The 8,596-nt window shown below is 41.3% G+C and overlaps 1 pseudogene across 1 annotated transcript; it reads right to left on the reverse strand.

Moving 5' to 3' along the window:
* Positions 1-3,575: 3,575 nt before the first annotated feature.
* On the reverse strand, positions 3,576-5,030 carry LOC311146541 (mpv17-like protein 2; annotated as a pseudogene). Its single transcript has 5 exons — positions 4,842-5,030; positions 4,400-4,541; positions 4,154-4,218; positions 3,759-3,889; positions 3,576-3,696 (listed from the first exon to the last, which is right to left on the reverse strand). The product of its transcript is annotated as a mpv17-like protein 2 (transcript).
* Positions 5,031-8,596: the final 3,566 nt, after the last annotated feature.

Below are 8,596 nucleotides of genomic sequence, written 5' to 3' on the forward strand. Positions count from 1 at the left end.
CAAAATGTGGAAAAGGTGAAGGTGTCTGAATACTTTCCGAATGCACTGTATTTTGTTTTGGGCTCAGAAAACTTGGGTGGCCAAATAAAATCACCTGCAGGGGCCGCCAGTTGAGGAACCTTGTTTTAGATCATGTTTTAGATCTTTCATAATACCCTTAAGACATTTGCCTGAACTGGCCTTTTGCACTCAATTTCAACCCTTCTGTATGCAGAGCTAAATGTCCACATCAACCTTTGATGTTGCCAATTGGGTCCTAATCGGATTTGTACTACAATACAAAATGAAGAGTTGACTGTTCAGCTGCAGAGCTAGAGATGAGAATAGAGATGCTGGTTTGAAATAGAGATACTAGTCTATACTTCATTACATGCCATTATTCATGCATGTCTATCGACAAAATCTGGTTTGGCAGGCCAGAGTTCGCTAGAGTTTATATGTCACATAATATTATCTACGGATGAGGAGATAACCTATGTTGACCCCAGCTGAATTTGAGTTTGAAAGGCTTCCAATACGCAATAAAAAGCGTTCTGTCTGCAAAGAGAGGTAGGCCTATGACTAGCCCATTTCAGTAGATACAGTGGGGAAAAAAAGTATTTAGTCAGCCACCAATTGTGCAAGTTCTCCCACTTAAAAAGATGAGAGAGGCCTGTAATTTTCATCATAGGTACACGTCAAATATGACAGACAAAATGAGATTTTTTTTCTCCAGAAAATCACATTGTAGGATTTTTTATGAATTTATTTGCAAATTATGGTGGAAAATAAGTATTTGGTCAATAACAAAAGTTTCTCAATACTTTGTTATATACCCTTTGTTGGCAATGACACAGGTCAAACGTTTTCTGTAAGTCTTCACAAGGTTTTCACACACTGTTGCTGGTATTTTGGCCCATTCCTCCATGCAGATCTCCTCTAGAGCAGTGATGTTTTGGGGCTGTCGCTGGGCAACACAGACTTTCAACTCCCTCCAAAGATTATCTATGGGGTTGAGATCTGGAGACTGGCTAGGCCACTCCAGGACCTTGAAATGCTTCTTACGAAGCCACTCCTTCGTTGCCCGGGCGGTGTGTTTGGGATCATTGTCATGCTGAAAGACCCAGCCACATTTCATCTTCAATGCCCTTGCTGATGGAAGGAGGTTTTCACTAAAAATCTCACGATACATGGCCCCATTCATTCTTTCCTTTACACGGATCAGTCGTCCTGGTCCCTTTGCAGAAAAACAGCCTCAAAGCATGATGTTTCCACCTCCATGCTTCACAGTAGGTATGGTGTTCTTTGGATGCAACTCAGCATTCTTTGTCCTCCAAACACGACGAGATGAGTTTTTACCAAAAAGTTCTATTTTGGTTTCATCTGACCATATGACATTCTCCCAATCCTCTTCTGGATCATCCAAATGCACTCTAGCAAACTTCAGATGGGCCTGGACATGTACTGGCTTAAGCAGGGGGACACGTCTTGCACTGCAGGATTTGGGTCCCTGGCGGCGTAGTGTGTTGCTGATGGTAGGCTTTGTTACTTTGGTCCCAGCTCTCTGCAGGTCATTGACTAGGTCCCCCCGTGTGGTTCTGGGATTTTTGCTCACCGTTCTTGTGATCATTTTGACCGCACGGGGTGAGATCTTGCGTGGAGCCCCAGATCGAGGGAGATTATCAGTGGTCTTGTATGTCTTCCATTTCCTAATAATTGCTCCCACAGTTGATTTCTTCAAACCAAGCTGCTTACCTATTGCAGATTCAGTCTTCCCAGCCTGGTGCAAGTCTACAATTTTGTTTCTGGTGTCCTTTGACAGCTCTTTGGTCTTGGCCATAGTGGAGTTTGGAGTGTGACTGTTTGAGGTTGTGGACAGGTGTCTTTTATACTGATAACAAGTTCAAACAGGTGCCTTTAATACAGGTAACGAGTGGAGGACAGAGGAGCCTCTTAAAGAAGAAGTTACAGGTCTGTGAGAGCCAGAAATCTTGCTTGTTTGTAGGTGACCAAATACTTATTTTCCACCATAATTTGCAAATAAATTCATAAAAAAATTGGGAGAACTTGCACAATTGGTGACTGACTAAATACTTTTTTCCCCCACTGTAGCTCAGGTGCAGTAGCATTGTGCGCTAGACTTCTAGGCTCTCAGAATGGCGGGAAAATAATGCCATCTTGAGGATACAAAACATGCAATTTTCTTCATGCAGGTAAAACATTTTCAATGCACAGTGTGCATACAATGTAATGCATATGATAACTTCTTGATACGTTTTTGTGCACAACTTGTGCTATGGAAATACAAAATGTTTGTGGAATCACTTTGAATCACCTGCTATGCTAATTGCGCGTCTTCTCCATATCTCTTACAACATCAGCATTTTACCACAAACAAAATAAATTGTCCCAAAATTAGGCAGGCCTTCTGCTGTAGTCTCTCCCCGAAAACGGTCTGAGAATGCATGACTGAATAAAGTAGTTGCAGCGATGACAGGAGAACTAAATGTTTTGGAGTCCAAATCAACATCAAATGTATATCGTAGGCATATCGATGCATAATGTTGTTCGATCTTGTTGGGTCGCATGTGGAACTTTTCTTATTTATTTATAGGCCTACTGATCTCATTAATAAATACACATCTGGAGTTGTTATGTTGTTACACTGTTACAATACAATTATAAACACACATTTTGTTTGGGGTTTGACATAATCATTGATTATGCAGCCACAGTATTGGAATGCTACATTGACATACCTTATTAACAATTATCATATGGTAAGCCATTTATTTAACTTTAATAAAACGCATAAGAAACCTACAGGCATATTATAAATGATACATTCAAGTCATACCAGTAAAGTAATCTGTTGAAATTAAAATACATAATTTAAATCTATATCTTAAGATGCTTGAAAAAGCTTTTCCATATCTATAAATAAAATATTAGATTTTTTAAATAACACAAATGCAGTGACTAATGTCTATTACAACACTGATATGTGTTGGAAAGGGAAAGGGGGATCCCTAGTCAGTTGCACAACTGAATGCATTCAACCGAAATGTGTCTTCTGCATTTAACCCAACCCCTCTGAATCAGAAGTACGGGGGAATGCCTTAATCGACATCCATGTCATTGGCACCCGGGGAGCAGTTGCTGTGGGGGTTAACCGCCTTGTTCAAGGGCAGAACGGCAGATTTTTCCACCTTGCCGGCTCGAAGAATCGAACGAGCAACCTTTTGGTTACTGTCCCAACACTCTAATCACTGGTAGATTAGCTGGAGAAAACACACCGACTGAGATGATGAGGCCCGGGACACTGCGTTACAATACTAATAAACTTAAACAGTCCAGGGAGTTGTCTACACTCAATAGAAAAACAAGCAGACAAATCTTTAGGCTATAGTGAAAATGCATGTACCGTACAGTACATGTGGTATGCATTGTGTGGGGGGCTAATTTTTTCACCATAGTTTAGTATATAACACTTAAAGATAGGTAGTGATTTTAAGGCACGTATGATAAGGAATGTTGCCATTGTCAGTGACATTGACATCGAAGTCCTGCGAAGCTCCCAAAGACACCATCCAATGTTAGAGCTTCTCTTCCAACTGTTTGGTTGCTGACCCTGACTCCCCTTGTTCTTGCTCATTCAGTTCAGTGATATCTCCAGTGCTTCCTTCAACATTGTCGCCTGGAACAGCAGAGACCATACTGTTACTGTTAAAGAACATTGGATTCATTGGCAACGTAACAAAATGGTGCCAGAGCAGCACTTAGAGTGTTTGAGGTAGGAGAGGTAGGTGTCTCACCCCAGGGTGATGACGTTGACATAGAGGACTCAGAACTTAGGAGGCAAGAAGTAGAAGTTGATCATCTGTGCTGCGGGCCAAACACACCAGTCCGCCTTGAAGGAAAAGGAGCACAAACAAACCTTGAGAACTAGAGAGGTATCAATACAGAAATATAGAGTAAAATGGGCATATGCTTCTAATCCAAACCATTCTTATCAAGTAAATGAATACATTAAAAAGCAAGATACAATAAATGCCTTCCGAACAAAGAAAGATAATATAATCAATCAGGTAAGAGGATAGCTAATACAAAGGCCAAACTGTAGGGAATAATTAGGGCTAGGGTACTAAAAACACAGTCATACTGTTCCACTAACCTTCTAGAACTCCCAGAACTCCTCCAACCCCTCCGACAGACTATGGTCCTCCATCTTGCCCATACCTGTAGGAAGACAGAAACAACAGTTCCCATCTATAGAAGTCCCTCCAACCCCACTTTAGTGTGAGTTTTGTTGTGAGGTTTTCCATAAGAGCAAGCAAACAGTCCAAGTAGACATTGATTTTACTTAGTATACTGAAATGCTGACTTGAAAATAACTTGAGAAAACACATCCATAACTCACCTATGAAATACCATGCTGCCATGGTCGGTGATGCAATCAGCTGATCGGTGAGGACTTTCTTGCTGACAGCAGGTAGAGCATTGCCGAGAAAGAACTTGTCCAGCCACTGGTACCATTGAGCGTCCTACTGCAAACATGCAACCTGCAGAGGGCAGTGTAACACAGCAACATGAAATACATGTCCTTGCAATTACTGACGCCTATATACTACTATAGTATCTTGAAAAACATAATGAAAATATGCAAAAATCCTATCAACATAAAGCATAAAATTGGACATAAGTGTGTTTTGGAATATTATAGTTGAACTTTTTTTGTGAAGACTATGCATTTTCTTTTGGCTATGATTAGGAATATCTCTTGCCCTCGCACGCTCATGTTAATTGTCTTTCAGAAGTTATTTCATACAACATGGATTGCTGTCCTTGGTCCAGGTCCTTACCTGTACGAGCCCAGTCACGTGCCTTTTCAGGGACCCTCGGTTTCTCTCTGGTTTGCTGAATGATGTCGCCGGCGCAAGCATTCCCCCACAGCTCATGGTATTGGTTACAAGAAGAAACCTGCCTTTGAAAAGCGGCTTCCAGTAACCAGAAATCTTGACGATAAATTCTCTGCTCGACTGGGGAATCATTATTCTTATTACAAACGACGGTTATCCAATAAGTGGTCCACTAGGATAAATGTTACATGTTATTGATATATATCTTATTTAAACTCGAGCTAATAAAACCAACCATGTCGATATGACTGTTCTATTCAGAGGACAACATTGTTGCTGTACTATTAAAGATTGCCGCTAATCGTAGACTTATATAGCCTGTTGTTTCAGTTTCTTTCATCATTCATTCGGGTCCTCTGACTAATACCAGTCCTTGCCGAGCGATAGCTGAGTGTGTGTCAAACAATTATGTATATAAACCCTGGATTGCTGATGCTATGTATTGGCCAATGAGAGGCTTTGAAGCAGCCTCTAGCTGCCATATTGGTACTCCTCAGAAGGAGCAGTCTCCATAGGAATGAATGAAATTCTACAGTATTTAAATTAAATGTATTCAAGTAGTTATTTGTTTTAGTGGGGACACTAACATTAGTACTCTCAAAAAAATTATACTTGAAGGGAAATGTTTGTGTTTATTTTATTTGTTATGTTCAGTTCACATAAAATAACTTAAAAGTATGCATGAAGGTGTCTGTATGGAATATACTTGGCAAAAAAATGAATGTAGACATTAATAAATTAATTTCTATAGCTTCCAAAATATGTTTTACTATGGTGGCGTACAAGGGAATGGCCGGCAGGGATGTAGCTCAGTTGGTAGAGCATGGCATTTGCAATGCCAGGGTTGAGGGTTCGATTCCCACGGGGGGCCAGTATGAAAAAGAAAAAAAATAATGTATGCACTCACTAACTGTAAGTCGCTCTGGATAGGAGCGTCTGCTAAATGACTCAAATATAAATGAAAAGGTACAAAGGACATATTTCTGCTTTGATTAGAAAGACACTGATTAGAAAATCCAGTTTTATCACTGATACACTTGGGACCATAATCCAACCAAACAGCTCAATAAAAATGGTGCATCCATCCAAAACTAGATAGGGTCTACACAACACAAGCATCTTCAAATCAAAACCAAATCAAATGTATTGGTCACATACACATGGTTAGCAGATGTCATTGCGAGTGTAGCGAAATGCTTGTGCTTCTAGTTCCGACAGTGCAGTAATATCGAGCAAGTAATATCTAACAGTTCCACAACAAAAACCTAATACACACAAATCTAAGTAAAGGAATGGAATAAGAATATATAAATATATGGATGAGCAATGTCATTATCAGAGTGGCATAGGCTAAGATGCAATAGATAGTATAGATACAATACAGTGGCTTGCGAAAGTATTCACCCCCCTTGGCATTTTTCATATTTTGTTGCCTTACAACCTGGAATTAAAATGGATTTTTGGGGGGGTTTGTATCATTTGATTTACACAACATGCCTACCACTGTGAAGATGCAAAATATTTTTTTGTGTGAAACAAACAAGAAATAAGACAAAAAAACAGAAAACTTGAGCGTGCATAACTATTCACCCTCCCAAAAGTCAATACTTTGTAGAGCCACCTTTTGCAGCAATTACAACTGCAAGTCTCTTGGGGTATGTCTCTATAAAATTGGCACATCTAGCCACTGGGATTTTTGCCTGTTCTTCAAGGCAAAACTGCTCCAGCTCCTTCAAGTTGGATGGGTTCCGCTGGTGTACAGCAATCTTTAAGTCATACCACAGATTCTCAATTGGATTGAGGTCTGGGCTTTGACTAGGCCATTCCAAGTCATTTAAATGTTTCCCCTTAAAGCACGCGAGTGTTGCTTTAGCAGTATGCTTAGGGTCATTGTCCTGCTGGAAGGTGAACCTCCGTCCCAGTCTCAAATCTCTGGAAGACTGAAACAGTTTTCCCTTAAGAATTTCCTTGTATTTAGCGTCATCCATCATTCCTTCAATTCTGACCAGTTTCCCAGTCCCTGCCGATGACAAACATCCCCACAGCATGATGCTGCCACCACCATGCTTCACTGTGGGGATGGCGTTCTCGGGGTAATGAGAGGTGTTGGGTTTGCGCCAGACATAGCGTTTTCCTTGATGGCCAAAAAGCTCAATTTCAGTCTCATCTAACCAGAGTACCTTTATCCACATGCCTTTTGGTGAACACCAAACGTGTTTGCTTATTTTTTTCTTTAAGCAATGGCTTTTTTCTGGCCACTCTTCTGTAAAGCCCAGCTCTGTGGAGTGTACGGCTTAAAGTGGTCCTATGGACAGATACTCCATTCTCCGCTGTGGAGCTTTGTAGCTCCTTCAGGGTTATCTTTGGTATCTTTGTTGCCTCTCTGATTAATGCCCTCCTTGCCAGGTCCGTGAGTTTTGGTGGGCGGCCCTCTCTTGGCAGGTTTGTTGTGGTGCCATATTCTTTCCATTTTTTAATAACGGATTTAATGATGCTCCATGGGATGTTAAAAGTTTCTGATATTATTTTATAACCCAACCCTGATCTGTACTTCTCCACAACTTTGTCCCTGACCTGTTTGGAGAGATCCTTGGTCTTCATGGTGCCGCTTGCTTGGTGGTGCCCCTTGCTTAGTGGTGTTGCAGACTCTGGTGCCTTTCAGAACAGGTGTATATACAGTGGGGGAAAAAAGTATTTAGTCAGCCACCAATTGTGCAAGTTCTCCCACTTAAAAAGATGAGAGAGGCATGTAATTTTCATCATAGGTACACGTCAACTATGAAAGACAAAATGAGAAAAAAAAATCCAGAAAATCACATTGTAGGATTTTGTATGAATTTATTTGCAAATTATGGTGGAAAATAAGTATTTGGTCAATAACAAAAGTTTCTCAATACTTTGTTATATACCCTTTGTTGGCAATGACACAGGTCAAACGTTTTCTGTAAGTCTTCACAAGGTTTTCACACACTGTTGCTGGTATTTTGGCCCATTCCTCCATGCAGATCTCCTCTAGAGCAGTGATGTTTTGGGGCTGTCGCTGGGCAACACGGACTTTCAACTCCCTCCAAAGATTTTCTATGGGGTTGAGATCTGGAGACTGGCTAGGCCACTCCAGGACCTTGAAATGCTTCTTACGAAGCCACTCCTTCGTTGCCCGGGCGGTGTGTTTGGGATCATTGTCATGCTGAAAGACCCAGCCACGTTTCATCTTCAATGCCCTTGCTGATGGAAGGAGGTTTTCACTCAAAATCTCACGATACATGGCCCCATTCATTCTTTCCTTTACACGGATCAGTCGTCCTGGTGCCTTTGCAGAAAAACAGCCCCAAAGCATGATGTTTCCACCCCCATGCTTCACAGTAGGTATGGTGTTCTTTGGATGCAACTCAGCATTCTTTGTCCTCCAAACACGACGAGTTGAGTTTTTACCAAAAAGTTATATTTTGGTTTCATCTGACCATATGACATTCTCCCAATCCTCTTCTGGATCATCCAAATGCACTCTAGCAAACTTCCGACGGGCCTGGACATGTACTGGCTTAAGCAGGGGGACACGTCTTGCACTGCAGGATTTGAGTCCCTGGCGGCGTAGTGTGTTGCTGATGGTAGGCTTTGTTACTTTGGTCCCAGCTCTCTGCAGGTCATTGACTAGGTCCCCCGTGTGGTTCTGGGAATTTTGCTCACTGTTCTTGTGA

This window comes from Coregonus lavaretus, assembly GCF_964263955.1.
Source record: "Coregonus lavaretus genome assembly, chromosome: 19".
Taxonomy (NCBI): domain Eukaryota; kingdom Metazoa; phylum Chordata; class Actinopteri; order Salmoniformes; family Salmonidae; genus Coregonus; species Coregonus lavaretus.